The sequence below is a fragment of the Typopeltis vanoorti genome, chromosome 5 (genome assembly GCF_054136105.1).
Source record: "Typopeltis vanoorti isolate ZY-2024b chromosome 5, IOZ_Tvanoo_1.0, whole genome shotgun sequence".
Taxonomy (NCBI): Eukaryota; Metazoa; Arthropoda; class Arachnida; order Uropygi; family Thelyphonidae; genus Typopeltis; species Typopeltis vanoorti.
Genome location: NC_143553.1, coordinates 33,723,623 through 33,747,987, shown reverse-complemented (window position 1 = coordinate 33,747,987; position 24,365 = coordinate 33,723,623). Strand labels below are relative to the sequence as shown.

The window sequence follows — 24,365 nt, the reverse complement described above, 5'->3', positions numbered from 1 at the left end:
GGTTTCATATTCAAGAAATGTAAAATTTCTTTATTAGCTTTTATGTGCCCACATGGCATATACAGCTGTTTTTTTTTTTTTTTTTTTTCTGAGAAATTCCATTTCTACTGTTTGAATCAGTAGAAATGGAATTTCATTCGTCTTTTTTTATGGTCCATATTTCACTTCCATATAATAAAGTTAGTTTAGCCAGAATGTTATATAGTCTTTACGATGGATGGCTTAAATATATTATTTATTATGACGCTCGTTTTAGCAAAAGAGGTACAGCAGCGTTTATGCATGGATTCAGTCATTTTCATGTAGAATGGGGGCACCTCCAAACATCGGTCGATTAGTACAGGAGATTCTTCGAGCACATTTCACTGAAAACTCTGAAACCAGAGTGATCAATCATGCGTTTCCTATGAATGGCAGCCTCGTTTGCCTGATCTCATCCCCTGTGATCTCTAGCTCTTCGGATTTCTGAAATACGGAGTTTATCACGATCACCTTGGTATTTTGCCAGCACCGAAAGACAGTATGACGCTGTGCACAACATCCCCAACTAGCTACGTTCAGTTTGAATACACAGTGCAAACAATGCGATTTGTGGCATACCGGGAAGCGAAGCACATTGAAACGTATAGCCCGTGAATGCATAATGGAAGTGAATAAATGTGTGCTATATACAGTGGCGAACCCAGAGGAGGGGGGGGGGACAAGGGACATACCTCCAAAGAAAAAGAAAAAAAAACAGAAAAATTTCCAAAAATCCTTTCCTAATTAATGAAATTCATTTTTTTTTTAATTTATTTATGTTGTGTTGTGTCTTCTATTTCTATACTACTTGTGAATTAGCGATCATTGCAGTCATCGGTCGTATGCGATGCGTAGTGCGTATTCTCAAATCGTCTACTCAAACACCATCTCGGGACCCCCCCCCCCCCCAAGATTAAAAAGTGTGCTACTGGTTATATATGCTTTTTCTCCTTCTTAGACACAGAAAAATTACCACAGCAAATCTTTCAGCATTTGGATCATTGGGTCGCGTTCCAAAATTCTTAAATAAACTGAATAAGCTAACGCCTTTTATTCCTTAAAGGGAGTAGGCAAAGCCTTTAAATCCTATCTAGCTTTTGGAGATTGAGTAGGCAAGTCAATATCCCTCCTATCTCTAATTGGCTGGTAGCCAATTAGAGATAGGAGGCTCATATCTATCACTAATTATAGGTGGCACTCTTGGTACTTAACTCTGACCGGATAGGTTACTGCCTGAAATAATATGGGTTATACCAGTGGCGTAGCCAGGGGGGAGTAGAGGGAGTCGTCTCGGGCAGCACTTTTTTGGGGGTTTCACCTGAGATGCAATTTTATTTGTCGACGATTCTTTTATTTAAGTTAACTTAGTAATTTTTATTATTGAGTTAATAATTAGTTTTTAACAACTATACTTACAACTAAAATAAATCAAATATAAATATAACAAAACCGTTATTACATTTCCCTATCATATTATCATTCAAATTCTTAAAAATAAAACAATAAAACGCATGGCAAGGCTTCATTGCTTAATTGGTTTATTGCATATACCGTGGCGGCTGCTTCTCAGCAGCGGGCACCTCACAGTCGGTACACATTTGCGGAAACGTATTTTTTATTTTTTTTCCTTCTTCTAATTTTGCTTATAACTAAGGTTATCGACAGGATTTTAGGGCCCCAGGTAATAAAAATATCTCTAGGTAATAATAATATCTCTGTGGTGCCCTATTATATTAGGGTTTTTGCTTAACCCTTTTGATACGTTTATGCAATGTATAAAAATTAACAAACATGATTCCTTCGAGCCTGTGTAGCTCAGTGGATGTGGCGTTTGCACACCGCCGCACGAAGCAAGACTTGGTTTCGAGTCTAGTCGGCGACTAGAGGAAATTTTTCTAAGCCTTTTTTCGACCAGTTCTCGAGTTAGTCGATCTCTGGCACGGGCAAGCAGGTTTTTCCTCCCGGAAACTCGGGTTTTTTCCTGTAAACTCAAGAAAATCGACCGTAGAACCCACATTATTTCAGACATTAAATATATTGTGTTAGGGTTAGGGACCACGAAATGGCGGCACATTTGAGCCGTCTCTCTTCACCGCTTAATTGATGATAGCATTGGGCCATCTATCGCTGATTGGTACCAGTGGAGATTGAACTGCCCACTCAGTCTCCAAAAGTTAGATAGGGCTAAATGGCCTCGCCTACTCCCGTATACGGGAATAAAAAGGCGTTAGCTGATTTTTTTTTTTTTTTTGCTGATTCCTTTTTTACCCTAAAAATGCTAAAATGTCCGATTCATCATTAGTTTTTTCTAATCTGTTACACATTTATATCATTTGGCTCATTATCGAAACCGTTGAAAATGTATTTATTATATTCTTTATGTATGGTTAGTCTAGAGCAGAGGTGGACAACCTATGGCATTCCTGCCAAACATGGCACGCCAGAGTTTTTTTTCTGGCATGCAACCCAGGGCTCATCTTAAAAAATAATTAAATAAAAAAATACATTTCAGACATCTTCGCTGACACATATTTTAACTTAATATAATACACTTTTATTAAGCACAGCGATACCTAATAAAGATGCAATAAATAATTAAATTCTACCAACTGTTTTAGTAATAATAAGTAATAAGAAAATAAGAAACAAAGATCCTATTTACAAGCCATCTATCTCCGCGATATAGTGATGTACAGGTTTCGTCCAGTTCAGTTGTTGCATCATTTGTCAGGCAGCCAGACGTGGCGTGACTCCTTTACCATCATTTGATATATCTTTTCGTGATTTGTAAAGAACCTATCCGTTTTCTAAAGTATGTATATATGTGGATTTGGATTTCATTAAATCGTAAGTCATTAAAATAGGGATTGGAAGTATTTATTGTCAATTAATATGTTTAACTTCTTAGATATAGTTCGCCCACCATTTCTAGATCCCTTCTTGGCTTGGTGCCAAGAATAGTCGATTCATGCTGAAGGAGAGAAAGAAATGAAGGATGTACGAATTGGTCGCCAACATGCGAAATCACGTGCTTTCTTGTCTGTCGCTGTACTAGCTTGATTTTTGTTGTTCTCTTTTTGCATTATTTTTTTATTATTAATTTGTATGATGGATCCAGTACAGTCAACAAGTTCTATCGTTACACGTTTCAGTAGCTCTTGCAAAAGAATATTGAATAATGTGCTGACATTCTGCGAAAAAGAATCGTCAGAAGGGCGTCTTCTTGTTCCCCTTTCTCAAGTCATAAAACGTGCAAGTGCAATTGCGGGCGTATCGGGGTCGACTGTTAAAAGAATTCGTAGGGAATCAAAAGGTGAAGGTAAGCCAAAATTTAAATCTCCTAAAAAAAAGCGCCAGAGGAAAAAAAACCATCGAAACCGTAGCTTTGAATGATTTTGATGTAGACGTTATAAGAAGAGCTATTCACGAATTTTACGTGGTCGAGAAAAGAGTGCCAACTGTTCCGAAATTGATTCCTGTGCTTAAAGAAAAAATTAATTTTCCTTGGAAAAGAGAAACTTTAAGGAAAATACTTCATGAAATCGGATTTTGTTTTAAAAAGTCCCAGAATAAATGGAAACTTATCATGGAGCGAAGTGACATTGTTTTATGTAGAACGCAGTGTTTGAGAGCAATAAGACGTTTCAGGGAGGAGAAAAGACCGATTGTGTATCTAGATGAAACTTGGATTGATAGTAATTTAACTTATGGAAAATGTTGGCAGTCTAAAGAAGAATACGTAGTGCTACAAACCGGAAATACCTCGCGGCGCATAATAATTTTGTGTGCGGGTGGAGAAATGGGTTTTTTAGAGAATTCAAACTTACTATACAAAGTCAATTCAACTATTTGGAGATTACCATGGGCAAATGAATTCTACGATCTTCGAAAAGTGGGCAGAAGAAAAACTGATTCCAAACCTTCCTAAAAATGCTGTTGTTATAATTGATAACGCTTCATATCACTCTATTCGATTAAACAGAGTTCCAAATTGGTCTAATAAGAAGCAAGTTCTTATGGATTGGCTCTCTGCAAATAACATTTCTCATTCCACAGATATGCGAAAAATTGAATTGCTTAATTTGGTCAAAAGAAACTCGCCCACAACTAAACTATTTAAATTCGACACGATGCTCAATGAGCATGGATTTCTAGCTTTGAGGCCACCACCAAATCATTGCGATAATAATGTTATTGAGTATGTTTGGGCAGAAGTGAAAAGTTTCATTCGCCATCGCAACGTAACTGGAGATATTGACATGTCGAAACTTTTTAAGGTTTCAGAACAGGCGATTGAAAGTATTAGAGTTCAAAAGTGTGGAAAATATTGCTCTCATGTCACCTCATTGGAAAATATATATTGGGACAGAGACGGAATTATCGAAGAATTGTGCGAACCTTTGGTGATCAGTTTAAGTGAAAGTGATGGCGATTCAGACACCGATTCAGATGACTGAAGATTAAAAGAATTTGACAATGGTATTTTTTTCCAACATTTTTTTTGCATGCTATTGAGAGTCACAACAAGTCATAAATAATTAATCAGTTTAGGACATTAAAGTGTCTCAGTTCTCTCAACTGTAAGTTTAGAATATCTAAGTTCATTTGAAATAATTTCTGTTTTTCTGAATAATTCTTTTTATTTTATAGAAAACTTTCTTAAAAATAAACTTAGTTACATTTTTATTCTATGCTATAGCTTTTTTAATTTTATTAACACTCTTCGTACATTTTTCCAACTGTTATACAAGCAAAATAGTTACACTTTAAAAACAGCAACGTTCGTAAAAGAAAAGCTAAATTTTTCGACCTGTAATAATAAACAAACTCAGTTTATTTATTATTACATTCCAGAAGACAGACTAATTACGCTATTATCGGAATGGATTCTCCTTTTTCTGACATGCGCAGAAGTGTCGAGGGACCTCAAATCGGTGGGCCAACTATATAAAAGCAAATTTCCTTTACATTGCCATAAACATATCGTATTTACTCGAATATAATTCGCACATTTTTCCCCAAAAATTATAGCTAAAAATCGTGGTGAGAGATATATGTGGGGATTTTCGGAAAATAAGTTTTTAGTGTTTTTTCGTCAAATCCGCGCTTATATTTCGCACCACGAATGCAATTACTATTACCTGCCTAGAGAGCAGTTTTCTGGGTTTTTTTTTGTGTGGATCCTACCCAAATAACACCATCTTATTTCTCATTATTTCAAGTAAAAATGACCAGTAATTTACAAGACTTTAGATACTTAATGAACAATCCTTCACGAATGATTAATGGACAGACAGCTATGGTACTAGGCCAGTAAAGATATAGCATCTATGAAGACGTGCATATGATTGGTGCGGTATTAGCAAAAGATTGCACGAGTCAAAGATAAATGTCAGCAGATAATTTTTTAATTGAAATGCTAATTAACTTCAACCAAATTCAATATCTGAAATTGCCATAACAATATTCACTATATATTTCTAAGCTTTAACACGTTTACGAATTTTAACTCTTTCCGTTGATTTATATTGTTGGTTTGCATTTGAGCTGGGGGGACAGACTCCCACACATCTAGTTTTTAGTGAAAGACAGTGCAGCATATGGTTTTGCTTGAGGCTAAATAGCATAGATTCTGTGGGAAGGGAAAGACAAGTGATTCATTAGTTAGTGCCATTTATATCCCAGGATATGTTATTGTCTGAAATAATGTCGGTACCATGGTCGATTTTCTTGAGTTTATGGGACAAAAACCCGAGTTTCCGGGAGGAAAAACCCACTTGCCCGTGCCAGAGATCGACTAACTCGGGACCCGATCGAAGATAGGCTTAGAAAAAGTTCCTCCAGTCGGCGACTAGACTTGAACCGAGGTCTAACTTCGGAGCAGCTAAGCGCAGAGGATGCATGCGCCACTTTCAGTGAGCTACACAGGCCTCCAATTTACTAACATTTATAATAGAGCGCATCTGAGCTGCTCGGGTAAATTGAATGGCTACACTATAATTCTCATGGATTTTGGAACACGATTTGATCGAATACCACAGTGAACTCTTTTACTTATATTAGAACCAATGGGGATGGATATAACATGGTTTATGTGGATACAAGGGTGGCTGATAGACAGATACCAAAACTTGATATGTGGTGGAGTGAATTCCATGAGAATACAGATGACTAGTGTACTGCAAAGTTCAGTGCTAGTACCTTTACTGTTTAATTTGTACATAAATGGTATAGGAAGTAATCTGAAGGGAAATATTCAGTTGTTTGTTGATGATGGAAAATTGGGTAGAGTAATTTTTATTCAAGGCTATAATATCTCCATATTATAGCCTTGATTTACTTACTTGTTTACTTACTTACTTGATTTACTATTGCCAATGATTTACTTAGGCTGTAGTTATCAGCAAAAGATAATGGATGCCAGTCTAATGTGCAGAAAGGTAGAGTCATGCATTTTGGGATAAATCGATTACAATCAGTATACCACATTGATGGTAATGTAATCCATGAAATAGATAGTGCTAGGTATTTGGGGGATGGTAGTAGATAGAGAGTCAATGTTTAGAGGGCATATTGCTAGACTTACCAAAGTAGATCATAAGATTACTTGGCTGTTAAAGATCACACTAATAATGAAGCTAACAAAGTGTTTTTTTCCTCTTTATCAGGCCTTGAAACTCCTACATCTGGATTACTGTGGTTGTATCTGGTCACGTGCGTTTATTGAGGATGAGGAGTATTAGAAAGGTTCCAGATGCGAGTGATAAAGATGATGCATGGTCTGTGGAATTTTTCCCTATGAGGATAAAGTGAGGGTATGCGGATTGCAGAAGTTGGTTGACAGGCGAAGCAGCTGGTATGTGATAAAAATATTCAAGTCACTTAAATGATTTTATAGGATTGATGTAGGAATAATCTGTTAGCACCTGGCTAGTGGTGCAGAAAAGCGGTTGTCCACAGGGCCATACCTCTACTCTCCCGATGCTCTCAGGGCCTGAGGCGCTAGATTGTTCCAGGGGCCCCTTCCACATTATTTGTTGCCATTAAATTGACCATAATTTTTGGGGTTCCATATAGAGCCTGGTGTGGAAGTGCATAAGTACAGCCCTAGTTTTTCCTGAAGTTCAGTAGAGTGTAATTAATAGGATTGTGAAGCATAGATACAAGTATTTCACTTGGAGAGTGATGAATGAATGGAGAGGGTTGCCAGAATGAGTTATAAGCGCTTGTCTGTTCATAGGTTCAAGAAAAGGTATGATAGATATTGTGTGCTTAGTTTACATCTCCTCGGATGATTCTTTTAGGCTCCAGGGTTGTCTGTACAACAAAGACAATAATAATAATAATAATAAGCTAATGCCTTTTATTCCTTTATAGGGAGTAGGCGAGAACTCTAAACCCTGTATTACTTTTGGAGAATGAGTGGGTAGTTCAATCTCCACAGGTCGAAAAGCAGAGATAGCTGGCCCATGTCTATCACTAATTATAAGCGACCGGCAAACAAGTGCTTTCATCTCTTGGTACTAACCATAACAGGATATGTTACTTTCTTTAATAATGTGGGTTCTACGGTCGATTTTCTTGAGTTTACGGGACGAGAAACCCGAGTTACCGGGAGGAAAAAACCACTTGCCTATGCTAGAGATCGACTAACTCGGGAACAGATCGAAGAAAGGCTTAGAAAAGTTCCTCTTGTCGGTGACTATGCTTGAACTATAACAATAACAACAACAACAACAATAATTGTAAACTAACAGTAACTGAATTTCACTAACATAAAGAAATGAGGAGTACAAAGAAATGAGCAGCACAAAGAGAAAGAAATGATAGTGACTCACTTAGTGACGATCGTGCAGTATCAGCAGCAGTTAGCCACTGAGACTAAAAGAAATCTTATGAAGTTATTTTCGATATGTGTCCAGTAGAAGGTAGAATGGGCTAATGATGATGTTGTCAGTGATAATGGAAGAATGACAAACACCGAGGAGGATATAATAGAGGTGTTTAACCTCTCTACCAGCTGTGGTGGATGAAATAGTGAGAGAAAATTGCACTTCTTATCCATGTTATTCAATAGATATTACAGAAACGTATCCAGATTTTGTTGGATGTCTATAGATGTCATAGCCGGTTTGAGCAATTCATCCAAGTATTTTTTCCTTGTGATTGTTACATAATTCAGGAGTTGAGATCATTGAGAATGGAGTAGGAATAAATGAAGGTGAGAGAGTGAGCAGGAGTTATATGAGGAATTGAGTATTCTTGATGTCAATAAGGCCATGGAACGTGATGCCATATAACCCGGTGTCTTCAGCGATTGTTTCCAGGGAATTAACAAGAGATTTAATGTACATGTTTAATGATTCTAGATTAGCTTAGGTTCTAAAGTACTGGAAATATAGGGAAAAATTGTTCTGCTTCATAAATGGGTGATAAGATTAATGCTCGAATTTTGACCAATCTACTTTTGTCTGGAGTTGTTGTTAAGGTCTTGGAGAAGGTAGCGAGGACAAGGATTCAAAACCAGATGGACAGAAGTAGAATATTCTTTTAACGGACAGCATGGATTTGCTAAAGGAAGGTCGTGTTTTATCATTCTGCTTACTCATTATAACAAAGTGACGATTACATTGGGCAAAGGGGATGCATATATAACAGTATATTTCGATTTTGCAAGGGCTTACAATAGATTGCCACATGATAAATCAGTAGTTAAATTGCAACAGATGGGGTTGACCAACAGATTATTGCGTTGCATTGGAAATTGGCTGTCTGATAGGTATCAACAGGTTGTGTATGGGGGGAATAATTTCCCAGAAGAGGATTGTCTCTAGTGGCGTATTTTGGGGATGTGGTTGTTTAATTTGTATCTAAATTACATTGAAAAGGCTTAAATGGTTATATACAGTTGTTTGCAGATGAGTCAAGGTTGAGGAAAGTTATGAGAAGTAGTGCAGAAGTTGTATCTTTGCAAGATACAAACAAAGATGGCATGTAGATTACAGGATTAGTGAAAAGAATGTGAAGATGAAATATTTGGAGGTTATGGTGGAATAGGACTTCAAATTTCGTGGACATTTCGCTAAACTTGTGAGGATAACAGGGAATGATGCTGAGAAAATTGACGTATAGTAGCAACCATGTTTTCATTCCATTACACAAGATTTAATCAGGCTGCATATGCATTACTGGCGACCGAATCTGTGCACAGATTTGGTCTCCAGGTTTTCAAACAGTTGATGAGACTTTCGAGAAGGTTCAGAGGTGATTGGCTGATTTGGTTTCTGGTATATGGAGATATCAGATCATGGCTTTTCCCTTCCTTCTAGTGGATAGAAGGAAGGGGTGAGACATGATCGAGACATATAAGTTGGTAAGGGATAATTACTAGATTTGAGCAGATGAGATTTTCATAGACTATCTGGAGATGGGGAAGAACGAGAAGCCATCCCTGGAAGCTGTATAAGAAGGATGTGAACAAGAGAGTGAGAAGTAGATTTTTTTGCTGTGAGAGTGGTAGGCGATTGTAAGATTGGAATGCATTGCCTCTGTGAAGGTCTCTTAATAATAATAATAATAATAATAATAATAATAATAATAATAATAAAAAGGATGCCTCTGTACCTCAGTGGAAGTAGAGCTTGCATCCTCTGCCCTAGGCCGCACGAAGAAGTCTAGTTGCCGACTGGAGGAACATTTTCTAAGCCTTTCTTCAACCGCTTCCCGATTTAGTCGGACTCTGACAGGTGAAGCGCCTTTTTTCTCCCGGAAACTCGGGTATTTCATCTCGTAAACTTAAGAAAATCGACCACAGAACCCACATTATTTCAGACAGTAATATATCCTGTTAGGGTTAGGTACCTAGAGATGGCAGAACTTGTTTGCCGGTATCTTCATCGGTGGCTGCCTATAATTAGTAATAGACATGGGTCAGCTATCTCTGATTGGCTTCTGGTGAAGATAAAACTGCCCGTTCAGTCTCCAAACGTAGATAAGGTTTAAAGGCTTCGCCTGCTCCCTATAAGGGAAGAAAAGGCGTTAGCTTATTATTATTATTTATAATAATAAAATGCACAGAAAAATTAACATTGATTTCTCTCACAAATGATTATGCCACTCTATCATGCTACTCTTAACAGAAATTTCACTCTACATTCCGTTACCATTGCTAGAAGAAAAGAAAGCGATTGTGACTTCTTCGATATGATCATGGATTACTGGAGCACTTTTGGGGCAAAGCTGACACTCTCAAAATTTCAATAATGATTATAAAAGTGAAACCTATGTCCAGTCTGGAAGAGAAACCTGTTCTCTAGAGCTTCGTTGGCACAAAAATTCACATTTCCTTGAGATCTATTAAAGAAACCATAACTACAATTATGCTTTGGCCGTTGATTGGAGAACAACATCATTCTACTTAATATCAACACATTGCTGCTAATTGCGGAGAATATAACATGAATGAAACAATGGGCATTTCTATCTCTATTGATATAAATCTTCCATTAGAATCAACGTTGCAATCCAAGAAACATTTCTGGGCACAAAAAAAGTCTTTCTAAATGCCTTTACAGTCTTTGAGCATTGTAAGGATTAAGAGCAATGCAGCACTTTGAAACATCATTATCATTCTAGCTCGAAACACGAAGAAAGTTAAGGCATTAGATTACCACATATGCAGTGTGCTCTTATGAACTGTTTCAAAACTCTTGATGACTGCAATGCTGCTTCCATAAATTTAGGGAACTTTACCACCAGCCTATCCTTACTTAGTAGTACAGTGGTTTATATTGTAAATTACTATAAATTCTCTGCATTTCAGAGAGCCTCAGGAGTTGTATAATTCTTATAAAAATATTGATTCGAGTTGTCTCTTTTCGTTTTATCGGTTGCTTCAGAGAATATCTAGCGCTAATACTCCTCACTTAATAATTGCTGTTTTTGATATTATTGTCTGATTTCTTTCCCAGTGGACAGTTTCGATCAAATAACTTATTTTCAATAAAAATAGGAAAAAATCTAAATAGTCTTTTGTGTACACTCTTAATCTTTTCATTTAAAGGTATTGTCATAATAGACTGCACTGTAGAATTTAATTTAATTATCGTAAGCATAAATAATTATATTAAAATTTATGCAGGGAATATAGGGATATTTCGAGATTTAAATTGAGCGATATTTTGAATTGTTCATCTTACCAAATCGCCGAACTCGTATCGTTGCTTGCAAGAAAAATGTGTTTGTTCGAATGAATAAAAGGAAATTATTTACTTCTCAATGATCTGAGCGAAATTCCAAACATCGCAAATCCTCAGAATTGGTAATAGGTATCTAAAGGGTGTTTAACTGAGCGTACTATTTTTACGCTCAGAGTTTGTTATTTATGAGCCTATCTGAAAACGCTTGTCCAGTCCTGTCGTGAGTGTATTTGAAAAACTTTTACGTTGACTTTTCTGCACTAATAGCATTTTAGTAATAAACCTGAACAAATCTTATTTTACGAATGTAGCTATCGCCCCTAATGTTAAGTAATGAGCGTTTCTCAAAGAGTTGGATTGAATGGAGGGATGGAAATGGTATTTTAGAATAATTTAGTTTTTTCTTAATGATATAGACAAATTTCGTTTAAGCACCCCTGCCCGTGTGTGTGTCTATATATATATGTGTGTGTGTGTGTGTGTGTGTGTATATATATATATGTATGTATGTATGTATGTATGTATGTTTGGTTGTTTAACTCCTAATCCCAAGTATGCAAACAATTAAGTTTGCACCTGAAACATAGTTCAAGTCTAAAGAGACTTGAACTATGTTTTTGCCCTGGTACAATACCAGGGCAACTCATTGTAAAGGTGGGTAAAGCTCTGATCACTATTCTTAGTATTTTCCCATAATGTAAAGCACATCTCACTAAAAGATGTATACTGCAATACATTATGGGTGGGGGTCACTACCCAGACCGGTTTCAACCTTTTTTGAGGTCTCCTCAGTGAGTAGCTAGACCCTAAATACCAAGCTTTTAGTAATACAGAGCCTTGTCAACTTTACCTATAGAAGTTGCTGCAAGGTGTTTCAGCAACTTCTATTTCAAGGTATTTCAGGGTCTAGCTACTCACTGAGGAGACCTCAAAAAAGTTTGAAACCAGTCTGGGTAGTGACCCCTACCCGTAATGTATAACAGTATACATCTCCTAGTGAGATGTGTTTTACATTATGGGAAATACTAAGAATAGTGATCAGAGTTTTACCCACCTTTACGACGAGTTGTCCTGGTGTTGCACCACCTTTAGACTTGAACTGCGTTCAGGCACATACTTAACTGTTTTTGCTTACTTGGGAGAAAGAGTAAAAAACCAAGTTTATAAAATTACTTGGTATCCTTAATAAGTATACACACACACACACACACACTACCTACTGGTCAGAGAACTAATCTGCTTTGCAGACCTAATACAGTGGTAATTAGGCAATGGAGCAGAGGAATGGCAAACTGTGTACATTATTTAATGTACACAGTTTACAAAGTACACAAAGGAATATATCAGACAATCAGAAAGTGAAAATTTTCTGTGAAACTAGTGCATCTACTTCTATACCAACAATTTTAATGGTGTAGAAGTAGACACAGTTTTGAACAAGGCAATTCACAGTCTTGAATTGCCTTGTTCAAAAGTGCAGAAAATGATGAGTCTATTGCAGACCTTAATTAACATTCTGAAGTTGAAAACAGTAGCAGGAAATGAATTAAACTACTTATAGGAAATCAACAAAAAAGATGTGTATTGTCAAAGGAATGTCACTGAACTGGATGATGCAGCTAGGGCCATCACGCAAACCACACTCTTTGTTCTTCTTAGTTTCTCTTTTTTTTCTTTTTTTTTTTGCTTTCTTTTGAGGTCTGATGAAGCATTACTTGCAGAACTACATTGTTGAGATAGTTCTGCAAGTAATGCTTCATCAGACCTCAAAAGAAAGCAAAAAAAAAAGAGAGAAACCAAAAAAGAAGAAGAACAAAGAGTGTGGTTTGCATACATAAACAGAAAAGTCTTTTAATCTCAGGTAAAACTTTTAAGTCAATTTATCAGTGCTGTAGCATGAAATTTTGAAAAATTCAAACTGGATGCTCAGGATAAAATTTCTCTCAATTTTTACAAAAAACCAGCAGATGTAAAAGATGAATTATTATGCAGTAAATCACCATATTAAGAAAAAAATCTGAAAGGAAATGAAGAGGGAAGAATGTAGGGCAAAATGACTAGGTCAATTATGGTTCCTTATAATCTGTGTGTAAGAATGTCAAAAATAATTTGCAAAAAAATGTTCTTGCATGTGCATTGGTTGACAAGAGGGAAATAGATGTATGTGTTCATAAACTGAGTCTCAAACTGGTTTTTTTTATAACTGATGTGAGGGGAAGGCATGTGCCTAAAAAAATAAACTAGGGGCATGCCTTCCCCCTTAACATCCTCGGATGAAGCACTTTGTGAATAGTGGTTCACAAAAGTTTTTGTGAACCACTAAACTTCCCCATCCACTTAAATAAAAGAATTATGTATGAAGAATATAAAAAATGGAGAAAGTGCAAAGTAGAAACAGTTATGATTGTGTTTTCCGAAACAAACTCAATGTAGCAGGCTACAAATTTAAGGAACCTTACATCAGTACCCGTAAAAAGTGTTTTGAATTTAAAATGCAAGGAAAGTATGCTAGAAATTCAGAACAACAAGATAATATTTTCATTCTACATGATTTTTACATTTTAGAAGATACAAGAGTAAAAGAGCAGATAAGCTATCAGCTAAGCAAAATCCAAATGAAAGAGTACTTGTTTTTGATCTTCTGCTAACACTAATTCTTTTGACTAATGTTGCTTGCTATGAAAGAATGCTCTCTACTTGTAGTTTAACCACATGGGACTGCTCATCTGTTGAGTCTACTGAGTGCTACATGTGGCATGATGCAGTTAGAGTGAGAGGTTCTGGCCAACTTTCTTCTTGTGTTCAAGAAATACAAGATTTTCTTGGTTTCAAGACAATTATGAGTTTGTCTGAAACTGTAAAGCATGTGTAAACCTGTGGAGGGCAGAATCAGATAACATGGGTGTGATATTCAGTGTTGCATTACTTAAAAAAAAACCATCTCTGGATATCATTGACCAGAAGTTTCTTTTGCCTGGCCATACAAAGCTAGATTGTAATAATAATCATGCTAGAATTGAAAGAGCAAAGAAACAAACCGAAGAGGAAATAAACTAGTTTGTAAGGATGATCAGAAGTAATACGAAGTTCGAAGTCACGATTTATATGTAGTGAAATAATGTGTAATATGCTGCTCAAATGAGACCTTGATAATGAAGAGAAAGTACAATGGCTCAACATTAAATGGCTACAGTATACACTTCAGCCTAGATGCTGTGACACCATTTAGAACTTTAGATCTAAAGAGGGAAAAGGAAAGGAAGGTCTGTTGGAGTGATACTTTGTTCCTGTTTTTTGTTATATGAGCATATCACCGAGGTTGTAATATCCCATTTATGATAAATTATTTTTCTTTTTTACATTCTTATTCTGCATAACTAGTTTTGATTTTCTGTGTAAACTGAGAAAATTAATTTGTGATAGAAATAGACAAAACATGATCTGTAAGAAAAATTTAGCATTTCTGCTTTTATTACTTTTATGCTAATGAAACTGAGGTACAATGAAAAAAGACTGTCTGCTCTAATTAATAATTTTCAAATCATAGTCAGGATCAGGGAAATGGGAGGGGTCAAACCGAAGAGAGATAGAGAGAAGCGTAGTATAGCAGCTAGAATAGAGAATGTTGGTGCTGGTAGAATGGCCTCAAAGACACAGCGATTGCTATGTGTATACACAAATGTAAGGAATATTCAAAACAAGAGAGCTGAGTTTGTTACATTGATTGAGACAGTATGCCCAGAAGTAATTGGAATAAGTGAAACTTGGTTCTCTGAGGAGGATGTGATGTCGGGAATAGAATTAGGAGGATATATAATTTTCCGGAAGGATACAGGTGTGAAAAGAGGAGGGAAATACTGTTAATGATTGCAGACGAATTGTGTCCTCATAATGTGGAAGTTGATAGTGCATGCACAGATTTTGAATCTGTGTGGTGTGAAGTTGAAATAAACAGGTTAGTATATTATTATTATTATTATTATTACACGATACCTCCAGGGAGTCCAAAGACTCATCAAGGGAGGGCACCTACTCTACAGCTCTCTGTCTTCACCACTCAGATCCACCAACTACAACTACTTTCATCATCTACACCTATGCCATCTACTGCTGACCACCACTACTAGTATTTTCACAGACAATCACAAACATCCATGCCCACAGTGGGATTCGAACCCGCAGCTTTTTGGGCTGGAGAGCAGATACACTAGCCACTCGGCTAACCAGGCTGGCGATAGTATATCTGATAGGATGCTGTTATGGGGCAGGGAATGCAGAGAATACTGTTGAAATGTTTAGGCAAATTAGTTGGGCATGTAAAAAGAAGGTGATCGTGATGGGAGACTTTAATTATAGGAATATAGACTGGAAGGAGGAGATAGTGTATAGGAACAAGGAGACTGAGTTTGTGGAATTTCCAAGAGATAAGTATCTTAAGCAGCACATTGTAAAATGTGTGGTCTTTTATTCCCATTGTATACTTTACGCTATTTCTTACTTTATCATCTTTTACTTTAAGCTGTCTATATAACCTTTACTTTCTCTTTATTTTGTGCTCTATCCTTATCTTATGCTTTTACTTAAACTTTTATTCTCTGTTTTACTTTACTTGCTTTATTACACTCTTTACCTAAAATACTACTGGTTATGTAATACCTTGGGAACCTTTAAAAATTTATTTAATGTTACGACTGCACCACCAAGATATCCGTTTATGGGTATTAAACATAATTTGGATTACTCCAGCAGTATCTCTTGAGATCCATCTCAAATGTTATTGACAGTCGTGGCTACTCATATTTAACTTTGTACACAGGTTCGCATTTTTTTAGAAACAGTGCATTGGAATAAGGATCAGTGAATACACATTCTTTAGCATAACAAACATATTTATTAAACTAGGATGCATTAATACAGTTTCATAAATTGAATTGACTATTCAGAAAATTAAAAGCTAAGAATCATAATCTCATACAATATACACACATTTGAATACACAGCAATACTATCATACAATCTATAAACTCATTTATTCTGCTGCTAAGAAACTGTAATATCTCATATAGTGCTGCACTCGGGATTTAATCTTGGAGGGGGCCGAGCACTCATGATTTAATCTTTTGCAGGGGGGTGAGTTTAGTAAACGATTTGAGAATACACACTATGCATTGTATATGACCTATGACTGAGCATCTGCAGTGATCGCCAATACACGATACCAGTGATCTTCTCTGGCCCAGCTCAGACAAACGAAGTAGTGCTCGGTCCACCCGAGCACTGCTTCATTCACCTTGCGTTCACAGTGGCAGTGATTCCCGAGAGCTATAGGGTATTCTCACCTTATGTGACCGCTAATTCATAAGTAGAAATAGAAGACACGACACAACATAAATAAAAAAATAAATTTTAGTTAGGAAAAGATTCTTAAAAAATTTTCTAGTGTTTTCTTTCCTTTTTCTTTTGGGTGGTCAGAACCCCTTGACCCCCCCCCCTCCCTGGATGCACCACTGGTCTCATACATTATACATACATTAAAATACACTGCGATATTTTCACACACCAATCAATAATCTCATCCATTCTGCTGCTAAGAATTATAATATCTCATACCGTGTACATACATAATAAACATGCAGTAATACTGTCATACAAGAATCTATGTTCTCATCCTAAAACTAATTTGTTCAAGCAATATACATATATTTCAATCAACAAGTATCTCTTATCTGAATTGTCTCAACTATTCTTTAACCTCATAGTCCGGGACAAATTAACACACATTAACTTTATATATGTCATGCTGAATATATATACTTCAAACAACAAGTCTACCATATCTAACTTAATACGAATATTTCTTTAACCTCATAGTTTGGAACCATAACCACACCTTAAACTTTGTAAATGTTCTGCCAAATATCAGTCAATAATCCGAAATGTTAAACATACACATAAAGGTTGTACTCTCTGAACTGGCTCTTATCTGGTTCCACTGACTTCTTTTCCATCCTGGGCCTTCGCATTCGTGCGGCTTCTTTCTCTTTAGTGGCGTTGCATCGTAAAGAATTTCCGGGCATGATGCATATTACGGTTCGACTGCTCCTTAGACATTTCCCTACTTCTCTCCGGACGTCCAACAGACCCATGATGCTGGATTCCGAGACACTACTAGAGGAGACTGCGGTTCCTTCTGCCATTTTGCATACTTTCTTCCTTCCTCTTTTCTGCCTACTGGCATACTGCCATTGCATTCTGCCTCCACCTTCTACATACTGGATCTGCTGTCTCTGGATACCTGGGAAAAAGAGATCCCCGTGGATACTTCTGGGTTCTTTCTTATACTTCCTCTTGTGGTCCCTGGATTAAGGTTTGAGAATCCCTAACATTCCCATGCAAATGGGGATGTGACCTTCAGAGTTGTTGATTACTTCTGTTTCTCCCAGAACACACAAAAACAATCTTATTCACTACACGCAGGAGATCCTTAGTTGTTCGCCACCTGTTGATGCACTTTCCTTGAGACATGCATTAGGTTAAGCTTCGAACAATTAAAGGCACTTTACGTTGTACAAAGCTTCTAAGCTCTTTCTTTGAAATTGGAACCACTTAAAATGATGGGCTGCTTTCTAAGGCATTGCCCTTGAAATACACAGCTTAACAATCCTACCGTTTCAATATATACTTGTATGGCTTTTCAGATCGCAAAAAGTATTATAAGTACAGTTAATATAAACCTTGTATACAAAATTCCTGATAACAAAATTCCACAATCAGCGTTAAATTGAAATATCCTTGTATATATAATATTTGTGACCACTGTAAAAATCAATGCAAAGTTAGGAAAAAAAAATCCTACTGCATCGAATTTTACAATGTGATTAAAGCAACTAGAGGCTTTAATGTTTTGGATTTGGTGATAACTTCACAAGATGTAGTTGTTAATGAAGTGTTGACACTGCTATCGGTTGGTGAGAGTGATCATGAGGTACTTGTTTGGGAAGTGATGAAACAAGAAAAGGTCACTGCCAAAATGGATATGTGTGGAAGTATAATGCAGGTGGTTATAGGGAGCTCTGTAGTCAGTTAGCATCAGTACATTGGGTAGATGGGCTGAGCGGAAAAGATGTTGACAATGCATAGAAAGTCAGTCACAAGGCGGTATCTTACAAAAGAAATGTATGACTGCATACCGAGGGTTGAGCGAGTAAACAGAGTAGGAGTGAAATGGATGAATAGTGAAATTAAGCAAACTGTGCTGGAAAAGAAAATGTTATGGAGGAGGTACAAGACAGTTGGTGGTGATCAGATCAATGAAGAGTATAAAGTGCAGACTAGAAAGGTGACGATCATGGTAAAGAAAGAAAAGGTGCAGTATGAGAAGAGATTGGTGTAAATGATTCGGTGCAATATATATATAGAAGGGAGGCAAGTATTAAGAGAACTGGAAGTGAAGGAGAGGTGTATCAGATGTTGGTTGAGTTAGATGTGAATGAGGCTGTGGGAATGGATGACATATCACCACGTGTTCTTAAGGAATGTGCACCACAGTTGGCTATGTCCTTGACCTGGTTATTTAATGAAAGTCTTGCAGTGCGTGGGGTTCTCTAAGGAGTGGAAAGAAGGCAAAATAGTACAACTCCACAAGCATGTGTTAGATCCTGAATGGAGAAATTTTTGCAAGGAAATTGTTCATTCAGGATTTAACATGCAAAATCTAACTACTTAAGGAAATACCTGCACACCAGCAAAAAATAAAGAAAACTTGTTTAATATATGTGAGAACATGTATTCCTTATATGTGATTTATTAAAATTTATTGCTGTCTAACGGAAAATCAAATTAGAGAATTTATGTCAAAAGAGAGAATTTATATAAGAGAAATGTTGGCTTATTATTGGTCTCATTAAGCTATCTAGTAGACTGTAAATCACCAGACAAGGATTAAGTAGCAGTCCAAAGGTCGCATGTGAACTGTACAAGTCGAGCATAGTGCCGGAAGCAATGGCTTACATGGAAGGTGACGGTAGCACTTTTTCCATGAAAACAGCAACCTAAGAGCAAAGGGAGAGTAAGGGATCGACTTAAGGGCATAAATGATAAGGGTCGTGTGGAAAAAACCCAGCAAAAAGGGGGGCACACGAGAGGAGAATATAAGGTGATACGCTCCATATCGAGCTCTCTTTTTCCTGGTTCCTGCTTGGTGAGTTTTGATAGGTGGTTTGTGAGAGTGAGGAGCATAGGGGCTACAATGTCGGACAGCGGGCCTTTTCCTGGAGATGCCTAAGAGATTCCACGCGGAGCTGTTCGTGAATTATCGGCCTTTGCAGAATTGTGCCATCACTGAATGTCCCATCGGAAGGAGCAGAGAAAGTCCCCTTAGACGCAGCAGAAACACGTTCATGTCCGGCAGTAGTTCAAGGACAATGTAGCCACAACGCCAGGCACAGAGACAGCCTAATCGGAAGGTGACCAGAACCAACACATGGTAGCAACTAGACCTCCAGAAAGGATTTGGTAACGTAGAGAACTTTATTATATGTTTCGGAAGTATTAGAAGAAAGAAAATTGTGTATAATTATAAGATGTGGACAATTTATTAGAGAACTTTAATGAGAATACTTATTTGGACTAGCTAGTTTCTGTTGAACGAAAGAATTGTTCGGAAGCGATTCTCATATTTGAATATGACTGAGTTTGATAAGTGAAATTGAGATTGCAGATAGCCTTTAATTGACTAACACCAGAATGTATAATATGTAATTAATAAGTGGCACGTGAAAAGGGATCATAAGTTTATGTGGTATTGTGTTTGCTTTCTACCTTATCTAGCTTGATTATTAATTTGGAACTAACTTAGTGTGTTTGACTAACTTAGAATGTATTAACTTCCTTAGCATGAACTTTATTTAGTATGAGATTGAGATCTTTTGAATATATGATTCATCTTAGTTGTATATGTCTTAAAATTCCAATAAACATGTTTTATTACTTACGCCTGATTACGAGATCAATTTACCACTTATAAAATAGAACCTTAGCAGGAAGAATTTAGAAGGTATATAAAGATAGATTACAGGTCACGACTGCCAGTATCTGAAATCTGTACGACCGTAACGAAGTGCATAATGATGTGTATGCCTTAGGATCTAGGATTGTTTCCCTGAGCAAGAATCTTCTGTTATAGGATATTGGCTGGAGCAGCATAATATAAATTTTGCCAGTATCTGAAAAGGAAATAAACCTAGATAGAAATTTCTTAGGCTAGACAGTAGAATAGATAACAGCGATTACAGAGATAATAAAGATGGAAAATTAGTAGAAAGCAACGACGTAACACATGGTTCGAAGACAGAAGTCTTCAACCATAGGCCAGTGTGTATAACTACAGTTGTTGTCAAGGTGTTGTAGAGATTGGTAAGGAATAGAATACAGAATTGGGTTGATGTACATAGCATTCTTAATGATGGTCAGCATGGATTTGTAAAGGGTAGGTCCTGTTTTAGTAATTTACTTGCATTTTATGATAAGGTGACAAGGGAGAATCATATACAGTGATATTCTTAGACTTTGCAAAAGCGTTTGATAGATTACCACATGATAAGTTGGTGTACAAGCTACAGAGGATGAGAATAGATAGTATATTGGTTAGATGGATCAGAGATTGGCTCTCTGAACAATACCAGTAGGTTGTGTATGATGGAGCAGTGTCTCAAAAAAAGGTGGGTAACCAGTGGCGTGCCCCAGGGTTCTGTTCTTGGGTCCCTGCTGTTTAACTTGTTAAATGATATATCAGTCGACTGACTGGGGATCTTCAGTTATTTGCTGATGATGCAAAGTTGGGAAAAATTATAAATAGCACTGCTGATGTTAAATCCCTTTAGGAAGATTTAAATAGACTTTTTACTTGACAAAAGAGTGGGGTTGTAGTTTTACTATCAATAAGTGCAAAGTGTTGCATTTTGCAGTGCAGAAATATAAGGCTGTGTACTATATCGATGATGCCGTACTGCAGGAAGTGGATGAGATTAGAGATTTGGGAGTGATGGTTGACAGTAGACTGAAGTTTAGAGGGCATATTGCTGGTGTTGCAAAGGCTGCACATCGTAGTGCTACTATGATAAGAAGTACTCTAACATGTGGATAAAGAAGTGGTTGTGCCACTGTATAAGGCACTGGTCAGACCACACTTGGACTATTGTGCTCAGATCTGGTTACCTGGTTTTCATTGTGATGTGGAGACATTGGAGAGGCCCCAGAGATGAGTGACTAAGACAATATCAGTAGTTTGGAATGCTGGCTCTAGAGAGAGGTTGAAGAAATATGGATTACAGAGTTTGGTGGATAGGAAGAAGAGAGGTGATATAATAGAGACATTTATGTTAGTGAGAGGATTTTATCAGATTAATCCAGAGGGGATTATAAAACGAGTAGATGGTGAGAGGGGAAGAACCAGAGGTCACGACAGGAAGTTATGGAAAAGTGTGGTGAAGAGGGGTGCGAGGAGTAGATTTTTTACATGGAGAATTGTTACTGAATAGAATGCATTACTGGAATGCGTTGTTAATGCAAGGAGTGTTAAGGATTTTAAGATTCTATATGATAAATATGTTGTCATTTGAATGAACCTCCCACAATGAGTCTGTCAACTTCTTCATGGAGGGTGTAATAATAATAATAATAAAAATAAAACATCTTTATTCGAACAAAACTTGTTTTTTCATAAGCCCTAGAACATTCATAATGCTTTACTGTAAAATCAGAAAAAGTGCACATTATAAACTTCAGTCCTCTTACTACATAATTCTAATATAAACATTTAATGTTCTAGTTTTTTCTTACCATTGCTCCTCACCAGTTTTGAATCACTTATTAGTAGGAGTAATAGTATTAATATTATTATTATTACGTGACACCTCCAGGGAGTCCAAAGATTCATCAAGAGAGGGCACTCCACCACTCAATCCCCCAACTACAACGAACTGCAACTACCATCATCATCTACATCAACGCTATCTACCACCCACCACCACTAGTATTTTCACAGACAATCACAGACATCCATGCCCAAGGCAGGATTCAAACCAGCAGCGTTTTGGCTGGAAAGCAGATATGCTAACCACTTGGCCAACCATGGTTGGCCAAGCATTATGGTTATTAATAGTAGTATTATCATTGTCATAAGCCCTCCATGGAGTCAAAACTCATTGTGGGAGATGCTATTGACACACAGATAACCAGAGCCTCATTAAATTATGCTTTAAATGCATCCAGCATCTCAGCACTTGCCACTTTCTCTCTCAGGTCATGCATTCCAATCACCACTCCCATCCACCTTATATAGTTTACAAGAACATGGCCTATCTTCTTCTCCCCCCCCCCCATGAAAAACTATTTCCACAGTAATTTGGTAATAACTGCTTGCACTTTCAATCATTCCCCCTTATATTCACTAGCCCAGCAAACTGCAATTGCATTTTCCCAATCTTTCTTCATAATTGACATTACACAGAAACCATCTTAATCAGTTGTCCATGGATCCTTTCCAGCATCTTGTCATCTTTCTGAAAACCTGATGACCAAATCTGTGCCCAGTAATTCATATGTAGCATGGGCAAGGGATGATAACCATAACTTCTTATTTCTCTAGATCAGTGTATATGGATCATTGCCATAATCCATTGTGCTCTCATTACCTTTTTTTTTTTTTTTAACAATGTGACCCCTTAATTTTAAGTCCTTATCCACTGTCATTTCAAGATCCCTTATCTCCTTCCTCTAAGATATCCTCACTAGTTGTAACTCTGCATCCCATCTTTGCTTCCTGAATTTTAAAACCTTACACTTTGTAGTATTGAACTGGCAACCCTCTGAAGCTCACTCACCAAGTCTATTCAAGCCCTTATGTAAAGCTATAACATCTGCTCATCTCCTTGTATTGTAGTTCTTCCCAGTTATCTTCTGCAAACAACTGTATGTTCCCATTCAATCTTTTGGAGTACCATTAATATACAAATTAAACAGCAGTGTACTTGGCATACCACTAGTGACTTTCCTCCTCTGGGATGGTGCTCCCTTTGTAAACAACTTTCTGATATCTATCAGCCAGCCAATCTAGTGCATCTATCCAACATCATCTGTTTTAAATTACTAACTTAAAATTAACTTAAACTTAAATTAAACTCAAAATTTATCAAAAAGCTAGCCATTCCTTGTTACTAAATCATTTAAGAGTTTCAAAAAAGGAACTGACATTAAATATCATAAAAACAACAGAATTGGAAGCTGATCTGTCAAATAAGCACATGTAGCAAATGTGCTTATTAATATTCCAAAAAATGCAGGCACTAAGCATTAAAAAAAAGTATCAAAAATCTTGATAAAAAATACCTAACATTGTTAGAACGATCTAAGCAAAATACAACCAAATTACCTGTTGACAAATGGGTTGTTAATTTATCTGGTTGGCCTCTAACTGAAGATGAACTGAATGTACTAGCACGTCATAGGTTTGTGATTTCATCCAAACATATTCCATATTTAAATTTCATACACAACATTGAAAAGAGCACTAGTCATTTGTCTAATATTGAAGCTAACAGACTACATTTTGAAATAGCCAAAGTGAACTATGATACCCAATCATCAGAACTAAGTATTCCACCAGCAGAATTAAATCCTGAATTCCCTAAAATGTAATAATAATATAGTTATCACAAAGCTGACAAAGGCAATACCACTGTAGTCTTAGATGCTAAATCATACGATCAGAAAATGAATTTACCGCTTCGTGATTGCAATACTTACTCCCAGGTTAATAATGATCCTACCAAAAGTCAGCTCAAAAAACTCAACAAGTTACTGGATGAAAACAGCAACCTTAGATCAAGAAACCATCAAAAGACTCAAAACATATCATGCAAGACCTCCTAGAATATATTCAAATAGAATTTATTAAAAATTCTATTTGAATAGAATTTTCAAAAATAGAATTTTCAAAGACCTCATAGAATTTATTAAAAAAGACTTTTTAAAACTAAACAAGTACTAAAAAACAAACCCGACAAGTTTCGTTAATCGTCAGACTAATATCTTCAGGGGTAGCGATAACTAACAGTTTAAAGCACAAACTATAAGAAATTACAAAAA

The 24,365-nt window shown here is 36.7% G+C and overlaps 1 protein-coding gene across 4 annotated transcripts in view; it reads left to right on the top strand.

Moving 5' to 3' along the window:
• Positions 1–11,162: 11,162 nt before the first annotated feature.
• Positions 11,163–24,365, top strand: part of LOC150106301 (transmembrane protein 230) — a 150,796-nt gene continuing 137,593 nt past the window's right edge. Inside the window, exon 1 of one of the 4 annotated variants that reach the window (XR_016548298.1) lies at positions 11,163–11,439. The gene's annotated coding sequence lies outside the window, so the exon portion shown is untranslated. The other 3 variants (XM_090392334.1, XM_090392333.1, XM_090392335.1) reach the window with 3 other exon arrangements.